This window comes from Mercenaria mercenaria, chromosome 12 (assembly GCF_021730395.1).
Source record: "Mercenaria mercenaria strain notata chromosome 12, MADL_Memer_1, whole genome shotgun sequence".
Lineage (NCBI taxonomy): Eukaryota > Metazoa > Mollusca > Bivalvia > Venerida > Veneridae > Mercenaria > Mercenaria mercenaria.
Window position 1 is genome coordinate 46,228,373 of NC_069372.1, and position 4,376 is coordinate 46,232,748.

The window sequence follows — 4,376 nt, forward strand, 5'->3', positions numbered from 1 at the left end:
TTTAGTAGTAATGGATCAATGGCGGAGGCAATTAAATCTTTGTCCGACCAGTCCCTCAAAGCAATAAATGGTTTATATTCAATCTTTTCTAGACTTAAATTTGATCTGAAAACTAAGCTTTTATTATTTGATCGCATGGTTGAACCAATTTTATTCTACTGCTCAGAGATATGGGGTGTATATGATACCAAATCTATAGATAGGGTTCACTTGAAATTTTGCAAAAAAATACTTGGGGTTAAACCCCAAACTCCTAATATGGCTGTTCTTGGTGAATTAGGAAGATATTCTTTGTCTATACTGTGTAAGGAAAGAGTTTTGAAGTACTGGATGAAACTGATGAATAATAAAAATTCACTTATGTACCATGTTTTTATTATGCAGTGTAATAATATTGACTCCCCAAGATGTTTAAATTGGGCTAAACATGTGAAATCATTACTGAATGATTTAGGTTATAGCAATTTGTGGAACAACATTAATGAAAATATAAATTATTTTCCTATGTTACAGAATCGTCTCCGAGACCAATTTAAGCAAAACTGGCACTTTGATATCAACAATATGGCAAAACTTGATTATTATTCAGAATTCAAAATCGAATTTAGATATGAGCCTTATCTTGATATTGTAGAAAATGACTATCTTAGAAAGTTGCTTACATGTTTTCGTCTTCCAGCACACAGCCTGGCTATAGAAACAGGAAGATATGTTGGTACCGATAGAGCTAATATAATTTGTAGAAATTGTAATCATAATGTCGTAGAATCAGAATATCATTTTTTGATGACTTGCTGCAAATATTCCAATATTCGATCAAAATACATACCACATCTTTCATAGCCTACCATGCAAAAATTCAACAGATTAATGAGGTCAAGAAAAAGAAAAACTAATAAATATTTGTAAATTTATCAACGAGTCATATAAATTAAGGGCAGGAACGTTATAGTTAAGACCATTGATATGAATTTCTTTTATTATACATATAATTGTAATGTTTACTCATGTGCATGTAGATCTAGTTATTTATTATAGTTTTATCTGTTCATTAGCCAAAGACATGTTATGTCGATATTGCTAATAAAGTTTGTTGTTGTTGTTGTTGTTGTTGTTAACAATATAAAATTAACTATCAAGCTACAGGTCACAATTTATAACTTTTTTATTTGAAAAGCAAGGTAGGGTGAACCACCTTTGCATCAAATGTAGGTCGCTTATTCATTAGAAATAAATTTTTGATGGATATTGGTGAAATTGTCTTTGTCCTTGTCTTGTTGCGTATTTAGTTTGTCATGGTATTTATTGCATTTTCACCATTTTGGATGTATATAATCTAATGGTACCCCTGAAATATCGATTATCCTATGTGCCACAGTCCTTTTTGTCTTAATTTTCAGAGGTATTTTACGAAGTTCATGTAGGAGGAAAATTTAGGTCTTTAGCTTGCGATATGTCTTTAACAACTACGCTACGGAGGCGTCTAACAATTAGATAAGCAAAACAACACATGATAGAATTATCAAATTTATTTGTTTGAAAAAAAAAAACTCACGCTTTACTATTTTCGCCTTTCATTCTCTTGTAAAGCGTTTTAACATAACATGTAAAGCGCTTAACTAAACAATACAGAGCACATGGGAACAAAAGAAATAAATACATTTCACAACATGACGAACATATGTAAACTCACATTATCAGGCGTCAACAAAAAAGAAAAGAACAAATGTATAGACAAATAGATACATGAATCTAAAAACAGGTTCGGAAATAAACAAATAAGTTACTACGGTAAAAGTATTAGACATTGGAATGTATGCCTGGGGATTTTTACTTTTAATAACATTGTATCACAGTGCAAAACATTCGACATGTAATAATACAAACTATCTTATATCAAGTTTTGAGAAGCAAATCTACACCACATATATATTATAAAATAAATATAATCGTAATAAATTTTCCCGTTTTAGGGAATTGACTTCAAGCAGATGTGTTCATGTTACTTCTTTATGATCATAATATATCTCATTTAAATTTATTTAGCGTAAGTAACAGTCAAACAATTTTTCACAATAAGTATTCTCGAACGATGTATTTCCTGAATGCTTTTTGACATACTAAAGTGTAAGTAATTTTTTCGGCATTTTGTTGTTCAGACTTTATTAACTCACAACCTAATTTTATATGTAAATTGAACCTAAACGTCAAACATGATAGCACAAGCGCACATAGCCCTCCTTCGTGTTGGTAGGATTTCGCACGTGCCGCCTTTCTGTGCGCAGCGTCCTGCAGCCATGGGTGAACTACCAACATTTCTCATTACAATATCGTTACATGTACCAGATACTCTGTTCATTCTGCACAGCCTTTGGCGTTTCATACTGTGTCCGCACTCAAAAATAGCTGCCAAAACAATCAATCCAACGAAAAGTATTATTTTTGTAGAAGCCATTTTTTCCTGAAAGATAACAAATAAGCATATCAAAAAATTATTAAAAACGCCAGATGACTTAGAACAATTAGTTATCCTATAATTCCATCAGAAAACGGGACACAATGCATAAAATTATTATAATTAAACATTATTGTCTTAAAAATTTCTTTTTGAGCTAATTTAAAAAATGTCTTAGAATAAAGTTTTAAGCTATTAAATACCTGAATATTTATCAGTTAGTAGTTTTTGCTTTAGTTCTTTTCCTTTCTTTCGTCAATGTCTGTGCCCTATCTGGTTTACAATGTTAACTCTTCAATTGTTTTTCTTTAATTGTTCAGCTATAAGCATTCGACCTTTTTATATACTTGTATAAGGAAGCTGGACATGGGAATTACCCTATTATGATCATAAAATTATGATTCATCTGCCTACATTGCCACTTGTACATAAGTACTAACAATTAAAGATTTCTTATGAATGAAAAACGCAGACGAATTGAGAAAAATTTCCAACTTCTTGTTTCACTATTTTTCATGTTTTGACAATCGATTTCAAAGAAATATTTAAGCACGGAAACTTATGTCATAATTTAGTTGTTAGGAATATTTTGCGTAATTCGTCAAAGCGCGTGATATATCAATTACTGCGCAACTTTAACATAAGACATACGGGAATTTCAAACTTTATAAGTGAGCATTATATTTATATAGCTATGACGTAATAAGTATGCAATTAGTAAGTAACTCCTTTTCTTGCATACCAGAATGGGATTTCCGGTATTTTTACCGGTGCTGGCAAAATCCATCTTACACCCCGGGGTGTAAGATGATTCTCGTGCTTTAAATGACGTATCACGAATTGCATATATGTAGAAGATTTATGTAGTTATTTATATTTTATTAAAAAAAAACGGAATAAAAATCCAATACCTTGACAGTTCCCCTTTGTTCCTGATAATGTATTTAAGAAATAATATATCTCATCGGTGATTTGTCGCTGAATAAATCACTGTTTGGAGTTCAGATGCGAAGGAATTATATCACGAGGGCGTAGCCCGAGTGATATAATGCTGCGCATCTGAACGACAAACAGTGATTTATTCAAGAGCAAATCACTAAATGAGATCTATTATTTCGATTCTAACACGTTATCAAAGACTTTAAAGTACACCTTGTCGGCTTGCATTAGATATTTGCCCGTTTTCAATCGGGTTCTTTTCCAGCGCGCCGTTACGCCGCTTGACGCTATGACGCAATAGTTGTGACGTCAGAACAGTGAATTGTTGTTTAATAAATCACTGTCTCCAGCCTTCTTTGTTTAATAGGAAAATGAATCGGATCGTGTTAGAATTCTCGATTCAACACACGTTATTTTATCAAAAATAACGTTACGCTGCAACTGATAAAACAAAACCGGAACTAAAAATTGTTATTTGTCTTTGAAACGTCATGACGTGTTTCCTGTTTACGGACGTTGTTTTCCCGCGCTTTGTTGAAATACGTTTGCGATAAGAAACAGTTCTAAAAAGAAGGCCGTTCGATTAATTTTATTTTTATTATTATTTCTTGATATCGGCTGGAGCCTCGTAACTGCCTAAACAGATACCCTCGAGACCGGAAATTCCCATTTGCACCTACAACCAGTGAAAGAATCTTATATTCTGTGAAATGAACTATTAAAGTTAAGTAGGCCACCAACTGATCAGGGAGAGAAAATAGGACCTACATTTTGTTTAAAGTTCTTTGTCGTGGAAATTGAACATGCACACTTCTTTGAAGGCTTACTATAAGTTGTGTCGAGGCCCTGTCAGAAAGTTTAGTTATAAAAATGTATCAAGTTTCAATTATGAAAAAAGAAGAAGAAAAAACAACTGGTATCACATGTTAGTAACAATCTATGTCTACGGTCATTGTTTGATATCAAATATTTCAGTTTTTAT

General features: G+C 32.2%; 1 long non-coding RNA gene across 1 annotated transcript; it reads right to left on the bottom strand.

Moving 5' to 3' along the window:
- Window positions 1–1,514: 1,514 nt before the first annotated feature.
- On the bottom strand, window positions 1,515–3,089 carry LOC123534092 (uncharacterized). The gene is made up of 2 exons (XR_006682939.2): window positions 2,659–3,089; window positions 1,515–2,461 (listed from the first exon to the last, which is right to left on the bottom strand). It is a non-coding gene; the product is annotated as an uncharacterized LOC123534092 (long non-coding RNA).
- Window positions 3,090–4,376: the final 1,287 nt, after the last annotated feature.